This window comes from Lepidochelys kempii, unplaced genomic scaffold (genome assembly GCF_965140285.1).
Source record: "Lepidochelys kempii isolate rLepKem1 unplaced genomic scaffold, rLepKem1.hap1 scaffold_134, whole genome shotgun sequence".
Taxonomy (NCBI): domain Eukaryota; kingdom Metazoa; phylum Chordata; order Testudines; family Cheloniidae; genus Lepidochelys; species Lepidochelys kempii.
Genome location: NW_027621915.1, coordinates 310168 through 327935, shown reverse-complemented (window position 1 = coordinate 327935; position 17768 = coordinate 310168). Strand labels below are relative to the sequence as shown.

The 17768-nt window shown below is 46.9% G+C and overlaps 1 pseudogene; it reads left to right on the top strand.

Annotated features, from left to right (window-relative positions):
* Positions 1-2287: 2287 nt before the first annotated feature.
* Positions 2288-3230, top strand: LOC140904861 (olfactory receptor 10A7-like; annotated as a pseudogene).
* The last annotated feature ends 14538 nt before the right edge of the window (positions 3231-17768 follow it).

The following is a 17768-nucleotide window of genomic DNA, read 5'->3' as shown; positions in this document are numbered from 1 at the left end:
TCCTTGAGATGTGGAAAATATTGTTAGTCTTTTTATACTTGGTAGTACATTTAGAGGTGCATGTGTCTTATTAACTCTGTTTTCTCCTAGAGCTCCAGGAAGAAATCCCAGCCAGCGTTTCACCCTATCTGTGATTTGGGGGGCATATCATAAATATAAAGGGAAGGGTAAATACCTTTAAAATCCCTCCTGGCCAGAGGAAAAACCCTTTCACCTGTAAAGGGTTAAGAAGCTAGGATAACCTCGCTGGCACCTGACCAAAATGACCAATGAGGAGATAAGATACTTTCAAAGCTGGAGCGGGGGAGAAACAAAGGTTCTCTCCATCTGTGTGATGTTTTTGCCAGGAACAGAAAAGGAATGGAGTCTTAGAACTTAGTAAGTAATCTAGCTAGATATGCATTAGATTCTGTTTTGTTTAAATGGCTGATAAAATAAGCTGTGCTGAATGGAATGTATATTCATAGAATCATAGAATATCAGTGTTGCAAGGGACCTCAGGAGGTCATCTAGTCCAACCCCCTGCTCAAAGCAGGACCAATCCCCAGTCAATCAATATTCCTGTTTTTGTGTCTTTTTGTAACTTAAGGTTTTGCCTAGAGGCATTCTCTGTTTTGAATCTGATTACCCTGTAAGGTATTTACCATCCTGATTTTACAGAGGTGATTTTTTACTTTTTCTTCCATTAAAATTCTTTTTTTAAGAACCTGATTGGTTTTTCATTGTTCTTAAGATCCAAGGGTTTGGGTCTGTGTTCACCTATGCAAATTGGTGAGGATTTTTATCTAGGCTTCCCCAGGAAAGGGGGTGTAGGGTTTGGGAGGATTTTGGGGGGAGAAAGACGTTTCCAAGCAGGCTCTTTCCCTGTTATATATTTATTAGACGCTTGATGGTGGCAGCAATAAAGTCCAAGGGCAAAAGGTAAAACAGCTTGTACCTTGGGGAAGTTTTAACCTAAGCTGGTAAAAATAAGCTTAGGGGCTTTATCATGCAGGTCCCCACATCTGTACCCTAGAGTTCAGAGTCGGGAAGGAACCTTGACACAGGGACATGAATGTGCTTTGTGACTATTAGAGGGACAAGGTGGGTGAGGTAATATCTTTTATTGGACCAACTCCTGTTGGTGAACGAGAGAAGCTTTTGTGCTACACAGAGCTCTTCTTCAGGTGAATATTAAGAGTTTTAGCCTCTCCTTCCCACTGCAGCGCCAGTCAGTGTTCATAGCACCTTTTCACAGAGATAGAACATGAGATTCATGTCTTGTGACAGGTCCTCGGTTGGGGAACTGTCCCAATGACAAAAATGGAGCTACCTTGATTTACATCAGCTGAGGATCTGGCTCAGTGTGTGCCCCAATGGGTGGCGAGTGGTGATAGAGTCTTACTAACCCAGATCACACATGCCAGATTGTTTCTAGACTCCGAGTTTAGGGACAGCATCTTTTCCCCCCTCCCCCGCCCCACCCCAGGGCCTTTCCTGTTCCTGTATGATCATCCCACACTCATTATGGAGTGGGGAGGGTCACTCCCCACTTAGAGTTGCACAACAGCCTGGTTTTACCCCTTCCTAAGATCCACCGTCCAAAGAGCTGTATTTTTATGACTGCTACATAGCTGCTGTTGGGAAACAGAAAAGGCACTGCCAGTCCCTCACCACGTTCCCATCACCACCACAGGCACTAAGGGAGAATTTACTCCACTTCATAATTTATGGCATGAACTGATCTCTTGTAAGGGGTGAAAATTATTCCTTTTCTTACAGGGCACTGAAATGCTGAATATACCAGGATATAGTGTTAGAATTCATGGAAAGAAATCTAACAGCAGGACGGTGCCTAAGAACTCTAGACCACATTGAAAAATCTCAGTCCAAGATTTTAGTTGATGTTTGATTTTGACTCCTAAGACATGGCATGATTCTGGCCATTGCCAGAAATGAAATACAGCATTTAAGCATCATTGTTAAGCTCTGGTATGTCAGATAGACAGAGAAATTATCTGATCTGTCATATCAGTATGTGGCTACCGGATAAATGGGCTTTTATAGTAATTACTGGTATCCGTGTTGAACACCCTCTTCCCCCTCAGAGCAATGTTCTGTCCTTGGACTCAGTTTCCTGGCACTTTGCTCTGAAATCTAAATTTAGTCTTAAAATTTCAGCCTGTAACCAGGAGAGGAAGGGGGGTTTCTGAATATTTATGGAATTAATTCATGAGATTTGATTAACTTTTAAACTCTGTGTCCTTCCAATTCAGTCGCACAGATTTATTGTTCCTAGACACAACCAATGGCAGACTGCAGAAACCAAACAGCCATCACTGAATTCTTCCTCCTGGGATTCGGGGATCACCCTGACCTGCAAATTCTTCTCTTCCTGATGTTCCTAGTGATCTACATGGCAACCGTGGCCAGGAAAACCCTCATCATGGTGCTCATTGTGGCTGATCAGCACCTTCACACTCCCATGTACTTCTTCCTGGGGAATTTGTCCTGCCTGGAGACCTGCTACACCTCGACCATCATGCCTTGGATGCTGGCCAGTCTCCTGACTGGGGACAGAACCATCTCAGTCAGTGGTTGCATCACACTACTGTATTTCTTTTGTGCTCTGGCAGCTACAGAATGCTGTCTCCTAGCAGCGATGTCTTATGATCGGTATTTAGCAATACGTAAAACCCTGCACTATTCAACTCTTATGAATACCAGGTTTTTCCTCCAGTTGGCTGCTGGGTCCTGGTTAAAGCTTGTTTCGCTAGTACTATCTGTGTTTTATTCCTATCACTGTTAACATTCTGTGGCCCGAATGACATTGACCATTTCTATTGTGATGTCATCCCACCTATAGAGCTCTCCTGCAGTGACACACACTGGTTAGTATCCTGTGTATTCACCCTGCCTCCATTCCTACTAATCCTGACATCCTACGTGTGTATCATTGCGACCATCCTGAGAATCCCTTCCACCACCAGTAGGCAAAAGGCCTTTTCCACCTGGTCCTCTCACCTCATTGTGGTGACAATTTTCTATGGAACCCTAATGATTGTCTACATGCTACCGAAACATGATACACTGAGAGACCTAAACAAAGTACTCCCTCTTTGCTACACGGTCCTGACTCCCCTGGTAAACCCCCTCATCTACAGCCTGAGAAACAGATAGGTCAAGGAAGCTTTGAGGAAAGCAGTCAGTAAATGTGGCTTTTGCAAAAACATGCAGAGACTCTGAGATAATAACTTAGCTTTGAAAACCTCAGGCTGTCTGGGTGATTTCAGCAATCATGCCCCATTAAAATTAAGTTGATAAGTCCTAGTGAAAATCTCAGCACTCAGTGTTGTCCATCTCAGTGGAAGGACCAGGGAGGGAGGTGGCCATAACCATGTTCCCATCATGGAGTTATGGGCACTAGGCAGAATGGAGACAAAATTGTAACCAATTGTTTAGATCTTTAAAAAAAGCCATTCTTGATCAAAATAAATGTTTGGACAATAAAACTAGTAACTCCTTGTGCAGCAGAGATGGGAACGTAAGGCTGGGAAATCTGCCACCCCTGAAATTGTGCTTATTACCGTCATAACCCTCTGCAAACCAACCATCTTCACTGAACTCACAGAGGCCGGAGGCAAACAACCAGGCCCCAGCAGTGACCTCTGGACACTTCACCAGGAACAGCGTTATAGCTCTTATCTGGGCTACACCCGGCTGTGACCAGCTCGGGGAAAGCAACAGCTCCAGGCTCACCGGGCCCTTGGAGGCAGGGAGGTTGGGCAAACAAAGAGGTAGACTCACAGGCCAGGTCCCCTGGGACTGTCCAGGCCCAGCTGGGGTTTGCCAGGGCACCCATAGAACTGAGGCCGTTCCGGGGGTCGGGTCCATCAAACGGTCACTGACGAGGGACTCTGCTCATGGCCCTGCAGGGCACCAGCTGCTCTGCTTCCCCCAGCTGCACAGAGCAGTTCAAAGGGAGGGGACCTGTTACAATGAGCATCCCCAAAACTAACTGCAACAAGCCCAATGTCCAACAGGGCTAGTTCTCAGGGCACAGTGTCTAGTCATCCCCAGGTACCCCAGGCAGCTCTGCTCCGCACAGGGCCCTTTCCTCAGGGGGTGAGGCAACTTATGGTGAGAGGAAGCGGCGACCACCTACCAACGGGCAGAACTCCTGTCATGCCAAACATGGCAGTGCTGGCTCAGTCACTGGGAGCACGTCAGGGCTTGGCCAGAGGTCGGGGAGCTGGGCACCAGTGAGAATTGTAGGGCTCTGACTCTGTGGAAGGGATTTCACAAGGGACATAACAGAGTTAGTCCCCCAAATCCCTTTGAAATGGGAGATGGATGCACATCACCTTACACGCCTCTGAGAATCTCAGCCTGGAGAGCCACTGGGAATCTGTCATGGTAGCTTCAATCTGTGCATTTCCATTGGACACAGAGCCCACATCAACAGAAAGGCACTGGATGGATGGGAAACCCCTGCTAAGCCTTTGAGAGCTGCTGCCACTGTATGTGCTCTTGTAGCCACTAATGTTGCAATCATTTTTTGTACGATTTTGTTCCCAGTGGCTATAGTTTGAAACAGCACCCACCTAGCAGTAGGTAAGAAATGAGGAGAGATGCAGTTATGCTGTCTAGGGCCACAAGAGGGCAGAGAGGACAGGTGCAGCTGTGCTGCCCAATGAACGGCAGCCAAATTGGAAGGGCAAGAAAGGAGAAGTTATGTTGCCAAAGGACCAATGGAAAGGGAGGTGAAGCTGTATAACGGTGTGTAAGTGTTGAGTAGATAGCACTGAAGAGACGAGGACCTCTGTGCTGCATAGTGAAAGGTGGATAGTAGCAGATGTTATGGAGTGAGTTATGGGCTGTTATATTAAATAAGGGCCACCACGTGACATGAGAGTCAAGAACGGAAAACAGAGTAACAGCCGTGTTAGTCTGTCTTCACAAAAAGAAAAGGAGTACTTGTGGCACCTTAGAGACTAACCAATTTATTTCAGTATGAGCTTTCGTGAGCTACAGCTCACTTCATCGGATGCATACCGTGGGTTTCCACGGTATGCATCCGATGAAGTGAGCTGTAGCTCACGAAAGCTCATGCGCAAATAAGAACAGGAAAGAAGGCAGCTATAGAGAGAAGAATCCACTAGAGGAGAGACAAGCAACAGGCTGTCATGCTGGGAAATCAACACTAGATGACAGCAGAGTAGAGGAAATGAGGCGGGTGGGGGTGTCAGAAATACTGACTAGTGACCAGTAGAGTTCAGTAGCCAATACAATAATGGGAAAAAGAACAGGAAGACTTGTGGCAGCTTAGAGACTAACAAATTTATTAGAGCATAAGCTTTTGTGGCCCATAGCTCATTTCATCAGATGCATAGAATGGAACATATAGTAAGAGATGTATATACATACAGATAAGTTGGAAGTTACCATACAAATTGTGAGAGGCTAATTACTTAAGAAGATCTATTACCAGCAGGAGAAAAAAACTTTTGTTGTGATAATCAAGATGGCCCATTTAGACAGTTGACAAGAAGGTGTGAGGCTACTTAAGATGGGGAAATAGATTCAATATGTGTAATGACCCAGCCACTCCCAGTCTCTATTCAAACCTAAGTGAATGGTATCTAGTTTGCATATTAATTCAAGCTCAGCAGTCTCTCCTTGGAGTCTGTTTTTGAAGCTTTTCTGTTGCAAAATTGCCACCCTTAGATCTTTTACTGAGTGGCCACAGAGGTTGAAGTGTTCTCCTACTGGTTTCTGAATGTTATGATTCCTGATGTCAGATTTCTGTCCATTTATTCTTTTGCGTAGCGACTGTCCGGTTTGGCCAATGTACGTGGCAGAGGGGCATTGCTGGCACATGATGGCATATATCACATTGGTAGATGTGCAGGTGAACGAGCCCCTGATGGCATGGCTAATAGGATTAAGTCCTATGATGGTGTCACTTGAATAAATATGTGGATAGAGTTGGCATCGGGCTTTGTTGCAAAGATAGGTTCCTGAGTTAGTGTTTTTGGTGCGTGGTTGCTGGCTTCAGGTTGGGGGGCTGTCTGTAAGCGAGGACTCGTCTGTCTCCCAAGATCTGTGAGAGTGAGGGATCATTTTTCAGGATAGGTTGTAAATCTTTGATGATGTGCTGGAGAGGTTTTAGTTGGGGGCTGAAGGTGATGGCTAGTGGCGTTCTGTTATTTTCTTTGTTGGGCCTGTCCTGTAGTAGGTGTCTTCTGGGTACTCTTCTGGCTCTGTCAATCTGTTTTTTCACTTCAGCAGGTGGGTATTGTAGTTTTAAGAATGCTTGATGGAGATCTTGTAGGTGTTTGTCTCTGTCTGAGGGATTGGAGCAAATGCAATTGTATCTTAGAGCTTGGCTGTAGACAATGGATCGTGTGGTGAGCCATCAAGGGCTCGTTCACCTGCACATCTACCAATGTGATATATGCCATTGTCAAGGTTCCTCCCCCACTCTGAACTCTACGGTACAGATGTGGGGACCTGCATGAAAAACCTCCTAAGCTTATCTTTACCAGCTTAGGTCAAAACTTCCCCAAGGTACAAAATATTCCACCCTTTGTCCTTGGATTGGCCGCTACCACCACCAAACTAATACTGGTTACTGGGGAAGAGCTGTTTGGACACGTCTTTCCCCCCAAATACTTCCCAAAACCTTGCATCCCACTTCCTGGACAAGGTTTGGTAAAAAGCATCACCAATTTGCCTAGGTGACTACAGACCCAGACCCTTGGATCTGAGAACAATGAAATAGCATTCAGTTTTCTTAGAAGAAGACTTTTAATAAAAATAGAAGTAAATAGAAATAAAGAAATCCCCCCCCTGTGAATCAGGATGGTAGTTACCTTACAGGGTAATTAGATTCAAAACATAGAGAACCCCTCTAGGCAAAACCTTAAGTTACAAAAAAGATACACAGACAGAAATAGTTATTCTATTCAGCACAGTTCTTTTATCAGCCATTTAAAGAAATCATAATCTAACACATACCTAGCTAGATTACTTACTAAAAGTTCTAAGACTCCATTCCTGGTCTATCCCCGGCAAAGACAGAATATAGACAGACACACAGACCCTTTGTTTCTCTCCCTCCTCCCAGCTTTTGAAAGTATCTTGTCTCCTCATTGGTCATTTTGGTCAGGTGCCAGCAAGGTTACCTTTAGTTTCTTAGCCCTTTACAGGTGAGAGGAGCTTTCCCCTGGCCAGGAGGGATTTCAAATGGGATTTCACTACAAGAAGGATGTGGATAAATTGAAGAGAGTCCAGCGAAGGGCAACAAAAATGATTAGGGGTCTGGAACACATGACTTATGAGGAGAGGCTGAGGGAACTGGGATTGTTTAGTCTGCAGAAGAGAAGAATGAGGGGGGATTTGATAGCTGCTTTCAACTACTTGAGAGGTAGTTCCAGAGAGGATGGTTCTAGACTATTCTCAGTGGTGGAAGAGGACAGAACAAGGAGTAATGGTCTCAAGTTGCAGTGGGGGAGGTTTAGGTTGGATATTAGGAAAAACTTTTTCACTAGGAGGGTGGTGAAACACTGGAATGCGTTGCCTAGGGAGGTGGTGGAATCTCCTTCCTTAGAAGTTTTTAAGGTCAGGCTTGACAAAGCCCTGGCTGGGATGATTTAATTGGGGATTGGTCCTGCTTTGAGCAGGGGGTTGGACTAGATGACGTCCTGAGGTCCCTTCCAACGCTGATATTCTATGATTCAAAGGGGTTTACCCTTCCCTTTATATTTATGACACGCCCCCCAAATCTCAGCTAGGGTGAAACACTGGCTGGGATTTCTTCCTGGAGCTCTAGGAAAAACAGAGTTAATAAGACACATGCATCTCTAAATATACTACCAAGTACATAAAGACTAACAATATTTTCTACATCTCAAGGACGATTTTAACCAGTTGATTCTGGGAAACTTTCACGGGAGAGTGCATCAGCCACTTGGTTAGAAGCTCCTGAGATGTGTTGGATGTCGAAATTGAAATCTTGGAGAGCTAAACTCCGCCGAAGAAGTTTTTTTGTTAGTTTCTTTGACTTTGTGAAGCCACTTCAGTGCAGCGTGGTCGGTTTGCAGGTGGAAACGCTGTCCCCAAACATATGGGCGTAGCTTTTCCAGAGAGTAGACAATGGCGTAACATTCTTTTTCAGTGACTGACCAGTTGCTTTCCCTCTCAGACAGTTTTTTGCTGAGAAACACTACAGGATGGAATTCTTGATCAGGTCCTTTCTGCATTAAAACTGCTCCCACACCACGCTCGGACGCATCTGTGGTTGCTAGGAATGATTTGTCAAAGTCTGGTGCCCTTAGTACAGCGTCAGACATGAGTGTCGCTTTAAGCTTGTAGGCAAAGAGCAACTGCTGCAATACTAGGTCCCAATCATTGGAGTGCTCATTTACGAATTTACGTATCATGGCCCCCAAAGTTCCATTAAACTTCTCCACCATGCCATTTGTTTGATGGTGGTAAGGGGTGGAAACCAAGTGATTTAGCCCATGAGCTTCCCAAAGGTTTTTCATAGTTCCTGCCAGGAAATTAGTCCCTGCATCTGTGAGGATGTGGGAGGGCCAACCTACCCTGGCAAAAATGTCTGCTAGTGCCTGGCACACACTTTTAGCCCTGGTGTTGCTTAGAGCTACTGCTTCCGGCCATCGGGTGGCAAAATCCATGAAAGTCAGTGTGTACTGCTTTCCTCTGGGTGTCTTTTTCGGAAAAGGACCCAGAATATCCACAGCTACTCGCTGAAATGGAACTTCAATGATGGGGAGTGGCTGGAGAGGGGCTTTGACCTGGTCTTGGGGTTTTCCCACTCTTTGGCACACCTCACAAGACCAGACATAGGTAGAAACATCCTTGCCCATTCCCTCCCAGTGGCATGACCCCCCCAAATGGTCTTTGGTCCTGTTCACCCCAGCATGGCCACTAGGGTGATCATGGGCTAAGCTCAAGAGCTTGGCCCGGTATTTAGTTGGAACTACCAACTGTCTCTGAGGATGCCAGTCTTCCTGGTGTCCCACAGAAAGAGTTTCCTTGTATAAAAGTCCTCTTTCTACAACAAACCTGGATCGATTAGAAGAGCTGAGAGGCGGTGGGTTGCTCCGTGCCGCCGTCCAAGCTCTCTGGAGGCTTTCATCTGCTTCCTGTTCGATCTGGAACTGTTCCCTTGATGCTGGAGACATCAGGTCCTCATTGGATTGTGGACCTAGGCTTGGTCCCTCTGGTAGCGATATAGGGGATGGAGCTGTTTCTGTTGACTGTGAACCGCTCTCCACTGGTGCACTATGTTGGGCTTCCCATCTCCGGCTGAGCCTCTTGTGTAGGGTTATCGGCTGCTGCCAGTTCAGGTTCGGTGGGGCCCTCTGGTGTTGAGGTTGCAAGTACTGGATTCAGTGCTGACACTGGGTCTGGTGTTGGTTATTCGGCTGGTTCCGCTTCTGGGACTGGTTCCATCTGGATCTCTGGGACTGGATCCACTACTGCTGTTGCAGACATTGGCCTGGGGTCCGGGTCCATTACCTCTGACCGGGTCCTGATAGAAGTTTCCGGAACAGAGCTAGGCCTCACGGCTTGTTTAGCCTGGCTGCGGGTGACCGTTCCCACCCTCTTGGCCTGCTTCACGTGATTGACCAAGTCTTCCCCCAACAGCATGGGGATGGGATAATCATCATAGACTGCAAAAGTCCACGTTCCTGACCAGCCCTTGTACTGGACAGGCAACTTGGCTGTAGGCAAATTGAAAGAGTTGGACTTGAAGGGTTGAATCGTCACTTAGATCTCTGGGTTGATTAAATTGGGGTCCACTAAGGAAGCATGGATAGCTGACACTTCTGCTCCGGTGTCCCTCCACGCGGTGACCTTCTTCCTGCCCACACTCAGAGTTTCCCTCCGTTCCAAGGATATCTGGGAGGTATCTGGGCCTGAGGACCTCTGGTGTGATTCCGGTGCAATGAACTGTAATCTGTTGGGGTTCTTGGGGCAGTTGGCCTTTACATGCCCCAGCTTGTTACATTTAAAACGTTGTCCAGCTGACGGGTCACTGGGGTGAGGTGGTGCTGGAGAATGGGGTGGTGGGACGATAAGGGGTCTGGAGGGTTCTTTGGGAGGTAGGTGGGGCCTTGGGCGGCCCCCGGTAATAGGGTGTGGTCTGGGGTTGTCCCTTCTGGTCTCCGCTCCAACTGCAATCAGTTTTCTTCTTCTCTGCCACCTCCACCCATCTGGCTCCAATCTCTCCTGCCTCGATTACAGTTTTGGGCTTCCCATCTAGGATGTATCTTTCTATTTCCTCAGGAACACCCTCTAAGAATTGTTCCATTTGCATTAGGAAGGGCAAATTTACTGGAGATTCAACACCTGCTCCTGATATCCAGGCATCCCAATGTTTCACAATGTGGTAGGCATGTCGGGTAAATGACACGTCTGGTTTCCATCTTAGGGCTCTGAACCTCCGACGAGACTGCTCAGGTGTTATCCCCATTCTGACTCTCGCCTTGGATTTAAACAATTCATACTTCTTGATGTGTTCTTAGGCATTTCAGCTGCCACCTCAGCTAAGGGTCCACTGAGCTGCGGCCTCAGCTCTACCATGTATTGGTCAGTAGAGATGTTGTACACAAGACAGGCCTTTTCAAAGTTTTCTAGGAAGGCCTCAGTATCATCGCCTGCCTTGTTGGTGGGGAACTTTCTGGGATGGGAAGTGGTACTTGGAGAAGGATTGCTAGGGTTTGTTGGGATATTCTGCTGAGACTTTATCTTCTCTATCTCCTCCACATACTTCCTCTCTTTTTCCTTCTCCTCCAGTACTTTGTCCCTTGCTTCCATAGCTCTCCTGTTAGCAGCCGCTTGGTGTTGTTCTGCCTCTTTCACTGCCTCTCTCGCTGCCTCCCTTTCTTGTTCCTTCTCCTCCTTCTTCAGCCGCATGAGTTCTATCTGTCTTTCATGTTCCCTTTGTCTTTCCTCAGCCTGAAATCTGGCTAATTCCAGCTTTTGTCAAGCCATGGATTTTGTCATTCTAAACTCTCTGTTTTTAACTAACTTTACACCCGAGGTTTAGAAATAAACAAACAAAACTTGGCTGTACAATTTTGCTGTGCTGGAATAGAATACCTATTCTCTGATAGTGATTGTCAGCCTACAGAAAAAGACAATTCCCTTGTCTCTGCTCGGGGCCCAATTCAAAGCAAAAAACCTCCAACTACTTGGAAATCTGCTTACCAGCAGCCCAAAGGAAAAAAAATTCCTTTTTAAACTTGTGCTCCTTGTAAAAAATCAAAATCCTAAAAAAAACCCCCTGCCACTTTTGTCTCCAGGCAAATGGGTAGAATACCCCCCCCCCCCATTTACTTTTAGGGGAAAAAAAACTCTGGGTTGGAAGACTGTGAATTTCCCTGCAGGAGTTAAGTACCCTGCCTCCAGGCAAAGAAAACCTGCAATTCACAAAGATAATCCCCTTTTGTCTCTGCTTGGCCACAAAGAAGAAAAAACAAGCTGCTTTCAGTTTCAGCTGCTTTCTGGACTTCCTTTCCAAAGGAAAAAAAAAATCCTTTTTAAAATTTGTATTTCTAGTTCAAAACGTCTCAACTGGATCTCAAAATGATTTCAGGTTAATCCCACCACTATGCCACCATGTCAAAGTTCCTCCCTGTCACGGTTCCTCCCCCACTCTGAACTCTAGGGTACAGATGTGGGGACCTGCATGAAAAACCTCCTAAGCTTATCTTTACCAGCTTAGGTCAAAACTTCCCCAAGGTACAAAATATTACCCCCGTTATCCTTGGACTGGCCGCTACCACCACCAAACTAATACTGGTTACTGGGGAAGAGCTGTTTGGACGCGTCCTTCCCCCCAAAATACTTCCCAAAACCTTGCACCCCACTTCCTGGACAAGGTTTGGTAAAAAGCCTCACCAATTTGCCTAGGTGACTACAGACCCAGACCCTTGGATCTTAAGAACAATGAACAATCCTCCCAACACTTGCACCCCCCCTTTCCTGGGAAATGTTGGATAAAAAGCCTCACCAATTTGCATAGGTGACCACAGACCCAAACCCTTGGATCTGAGAACAATGAAAAAAGCATTCAGTGTTTTACAAGAAGACTTTTAATAAAAAATGGAAGTAAATAGAAATAAAGAAATCCCCCCTGTAAAATCAGGATGGTAGATATCTTACAGGGTAATTAGATTAAAAAACATAGAGAACCCCTCTAGGCAAAACCTTAGGTTACAAAAAAGATACACAGACAGAAATAGTTATTCTATTCAGCACAATTCTTTTCTCAGCCATTTAAAGAAATCATAATCTAACACATACCTAGCTAGATTACTCACTAAAAGTTCTAAGACTCCATTCCTGTTCTGTCCCCGGCCAAGACGACCAACAGACAGACACAGACCCTTTGTTTCTCTCCCTCCTCCCAGCTTTTGAAAGTATCTTGTCTCCTCATTGGTCATTTTGGTCAGGTGCCAGCGAGGTTACCTTTAGCTTCTTAACCCTTTACAGGTGAGAGGAGCTTTCCCCTGGCCAGGAGGGATTTCAAAGGGGTTTACCCTTCCCTTTATATTTATGACACGCCCCCCAAATCTCAGCTAGGGTGAAACACTGGCTGGGATTTCTTCCTGGAGCTCTAGGAAAAACAGAGTTAATAAGACACATGCATCTCTAAATATACTACCAAGTACATAAAGACTAACAATATTTTCCACATCTCAAGGACGATTTTAACCAGTTGATTCTGGGAAACTTTCACGGGAGAGTGCATCAGCCACTTTGTTAGAAGCTCCTGAGATGTGTTGGATATCGAAATCAAAATCTTGGAGAGCTAAACTCCACCGAAGGAGTTTTTTGTTAGTTTCTTTGACGGTGTGAAGCCACTTTAGTGCAGCATGGTCGGTTTGCAGGTGGAAACGCCGTCCCCAAACATATGGGCGTAGCTTTTCCAGAGCGTAGACAATGGCATAACATTCTTTTTCAGTGACTGACCAGTTGCTTTCCCTCTCAGACAGTTTTTTGCTGAGAAACACTACAGGGTGGAATTCTTGATCAGGTCCTTTCTGCATTAAAACTGCTCCCACACCACGCTCGGATGCATCTGTGGTTACTAGGAACGGTTTGTCAAAGTCTGGGGCCCTTAGTACAGGGTCAGACATGAGTGTCGCTTTAAGCTTGTTAAAGGCCTTCTGACACTTTCCGGTCCACTGAACAGCATTTGGCTGTTTCTTTTTTGTTAGGTCTGTCAGTGGGGCAGCGATTTGGCTGTAGTGCGGTACAAATCGTCTGTAATAACCGGCCAAGCCTAAGAAGGATTGAACCTGTTTCTTTGACTTTGGGACAGGCCACTTTTGGATAGCATCCACTTTGGCCTGTAGGGGGCTGATAGTTCCTTGACCCACCTGGTGTCCAAAGTAAGTCACTCTGTTTAGGCCTATTTGACACTTCTTAGCCTTAACAGTTAGTCCTGCCTCCCTTATGCGCTCAAGGACTTTTTGTAGATGTTCCAGGTGGTCTGCCCAGGAATCCGAAAATATGGCCACATCGTCAAGGTAGGCGACTGCATATTCTCCTAATCCCGCTAGGAGACCATCTACAAGTCTTTGGAAAGTGGCGGGTGCATTTCGCAGCCCGAAAGGGAGTACATTAAATTCATACAGCCCGCGATGTGTGATGAAGGCTGACCTTTCCTTGGCAGATTCATCTAGCGGTACCTGCCAGTACCCCTTGGTTAAGTCCAAGGTAGAGATGAACTGGGCCCGTCCCAGTTTCTCTAATAGTTCATCAGTGCGTGGCATTGGATAGTTGTCTGGGCGAGTTACAGCATTTAGCTTACGGTAGTCCACGCAAAAACGTATTTCCCCATCTGGTTTGGGAACTAGAACCACTGGAGATGCCCATGCACTTTCAGAGGGGCGGATTACACCCATCTGTAACATATCCTGGATCTCCCGTTCTATAGCAGTTTTAGCTTGAGGAGACACCCGGTAAGGTTGGACCCTAATTGGGTGAGCATTACCTGTGTCAATGGAGTGGTATGCCCGTTCAGTCAGTCCTGGGGTGGCTGAGAACGTTGGTGCGTAGCTAGTGCACAGCTTCTGGATCTGCTGTCGCTGCATACGCCCAAGGGTCATGGAGAGGTTCACCTCTTCCACACCACCAGCACATTTCCCTTCGTAATAGACACCTTCAGGCCACTCAGCGTCGTCTCCTCCCTGGGCTGTAAACTGACAAACCTTTAATTCTCTGGAATAAAAGGGCTTTAGAGAATTAATATGATACACCTTAGGCTTTCGGTTGGAGGTGGGGAATGCTATGAGATAATTAACAGCTCCCAGGCGCTCCTGGACCACGAATGGCCCTTCCCACGATGCTTCCATTTTATGGGCCTGGAGCGCCTTTAAGACCATGACCTGGTCTCCTACTTTGAAGGAACGCTCTCTGGCATGTTTATCATACCAGGCTTTTTGCTCTTTTTGAGCATCCTGTAGGTTTTCTTTAGCAAGGGCTAAAGAGGTTCGGAGGGTGTTTTGTAGGTTGGTTACAAAGTCCAGAATGTTAGTTCCTGGAGAAGGTGTAAATCCCTCCCATTGCTGCTTCACCAACTGCAATGGCCCCTTAACCTCACGGCCATATACAAGTTCAAATGGGGAAAACCCTAAACTGGGATGTGGTACAGCTCTGTAGGCAAAGAGCAACTGCTGCAACACTAGGTCCCAATCATTGGAGTGCTCATTTACGAATTTACGTATCATGGCCCCCAAAGTTCCATTAAACTTCTCCACCATGCCATTTGTTTGATGATGGTAAGGAGTGGCAACCAAGTGATTTACCCCATGAGCTTCCCAAAGGTTTTTCATAGTTCCTGCCAGGAAATTAGTCCCTGCATCTGTGAGGATGTCGGAGGGCCAACCTACCCTGGCAAAAATGTCTGCTAGTGCCTGGCACACACTTTTAGCCCTGGTGTTGCTTAGAGCTACTGCTTCCGGCCATCGGGTGGCAAAATCCATGAAAGTCAGTATGTACTGCTTTCCTCTGGGTGTCTTTTTCGGAAAAGGACCCAGAATATCCACAGCTACTCGCTGAAATGGAACTTCAATGATGGGGAGTGGCTGGAGAGGAGCTTTGACCTGGTCTTGGGGTTTTCCCACTCTTTGGCACACCTCACAAGACTGGACATAGGTAGAAACATCCTTGCCCATTCCCTCCCAGTGGAATGACCCCCCCAAACGGTCTTTGGTCCTGTTCACCCCAGCATGGCCACTAGGGTGATCATGGGCTAAGCTCAAGAGCTTGGCCCGGTATTTAGTTGGAACTACCAACTGTCTCTGAGGATGCCAGTCTTCCTGGTGTCCCCCAGAAAGAGTTTCCTTGTATAAACGTCCTCTTTCTACAACAAACCTGGATCGATTAGGAGAGCTGAGAGGCGGTGGGTTGCTCCGTGCCGCCGTCCACGCTCTCTGGAGGCTTTCATCTGCTTCCTGTTCGGTCTGGAACTGTTCCCTTGATGCTGGAGACATCAGTTCCTCATTGGATTGGAGACATAGGCTTGGTCCCTCTGGAAGCGATATAGGGGATGGAGCTGTTTCTGTTGACTGTGAACCGCTCTCCGCTGGTGCACTATGTTGGGATTCAGTCTCCGGCTGAGCCTCTTGTGTAGGGTTATCGGCTGCTGCCAGTTCAGGTTCGGTGGGGCCCTCTGGTGTTGAGGTTGCAAGTACTGGATTCAGTGCTGGCACGGGGTCTGGTGTTGGTTGTTTGGCTGGTTCCGGTTCTGGGACTGGTTCCGTCTGGGTCTCTGGGACTGGATCCACTACTGCTGTTGCAGACATTGGCCTGGGGTCCGGGTCCATCACCTCTGACCGGGCCCTGATAGAAGTTTCCGGAACAGAGCTAGGCCCCACGGCTTGTTTAGCCTGGCTGCGGGTGACCGTTCCCACCCTCTTGGCCTGCTTCACGTGATTGGCCAAGTCTTCCCCCAACAGCATGGGGATGGGATAATCATCATAGACTGCAAAAGTCCACATTCCTGACCAGCCCTTGTACTGGACAGGCAACTTGGCTGTAGGCAAATTGAAAGAGTTGGACTTGAAGGGTTGAATCGTCACTTGGATCTCTGGGTTGATTAAATTGGGGTCCACTAAGGAAGCATGGATAGCTGACACTTGTGCTCCGGTGTCCCTCCACGCGGTGACCTTCTTCCCGCCCACACTCACAGTTTCCCTCCGCTCCAAGGGTATCTGGGAGGTATCTGGGCCTGTGGACCTCTGGTGTGATTCCGGTGCAATGAACTGTAATCTGTTGGGGTTCTTGGGGCAGTTGGCCTTTACATGCCCCAGCTCGTTACATTTAAAACATCGTCCAGCTGACGGGTCACCGGGGCGAGGTGGGTTGCTGGAGAACGGGGTGGTGGGACGATAAGGGGTCTGGAGGGTTCTTTGGGAGGTAGGTGGGGCTTTGGGCGGCCCCCGGTAATAGGGTGTGGTCTGGGGTGGTCCCTTCTGGTCTCCGCTCCAACTGCGACCAGTTTTCTTCTTCTCTGCCACCTCCACCCATCTGGCTCCAATCTCTCCTGCCTCGATTACAGTTTTGGGTTTCCCATCTAGGATGTATCTTTCTATTTCCTCAGGAACACCCTCTAAGAATTGTTCCATTTGCATTAGGAAGGGCAAATTTACTGGAGATTCAACACTTGCTCCTGATATCCAGGCATCCCAATGTTTCACAATGTGGTAGGCATGTCGGGTAAATGACATGTCTGGTTTCCACCTTAGGGCTCGGAACCTCCGACGAGACTGCTCGGGTGTTATCCCCATTCTGACTCTCGCCTTGGATTTAAACAGTTCATACTTGTACATATGTACTTTAGGCATTTCAGCTGCCACCTCAGCTAAGGGTCCACTGAGCTGCGGCCTCAGCTCTACCATGTATTGGTCAGTAGAGATGTTGTACCCAAGGCAGGCCCTTTCGAAGTTTTCTAAGAAGGCCTCAGTATCATCACCTGCCTTGTAGGTGGGGAACTTTCTGGGATGGGAAGTGGTACCTGGAGAAGGATTGCTAGGGTTTGTTGGTATATTCTGCTGGGCCTTTATCCTCTCCATCTCCTCCACATGCTTCCTTGCCTCCATTTCCCTCTTGTGGGCAGCCTCCTGTACCTCCTTCTCCAGCCGCATGAGTTCTATCTGTCTTTCATGTTCCCTTTGTCTTTCCTCAGCCTGAAATCTGGCTAATTCCAGCTGTAGTCGAGCCGAGGATTTGGCCATTCTAACCTCTCTGTTTTTAACTAACTTTACACCCGAGGTTTAGAAATAAACAAACAAAACTTGGCTGTAAAATTTTGCTGTGCTGGAATAGAATACCTATTCTCTGATAGTGATTGTCAGCCTACAGAAAAAGACAATTCCCTTGTCTCTGCTCTGGGCCCAAATTAAAGCAAAAAACCTCCAACTACTTGGAAACCTGCTTACCCAGCCCAAAGAAAAAAAAAATTTCTTTTCAAACCTGTGCTCCTTGTAAAACAAAAAAAAAATCAAAATCCTAAAAAAAACCCTGCCACTTTTGTCTCCAGGCAAATGGGTAGAGCACACACCCCCTATTTACTTTTAGGAAGAAAAGAAAAAAAAAACCTCTGGGTTGGAAGACTGTGAATTTCCCTGCAGGAGTTAAGTACCCTGCCTCCAGGCAAAGAAAACCTGCAATTCACAAGATAATCCCCTCTTGTCTCTGCTTGGCCACAAAGCAGAGAGAAACCAAGATGCTTTCAGTTTCAAAGC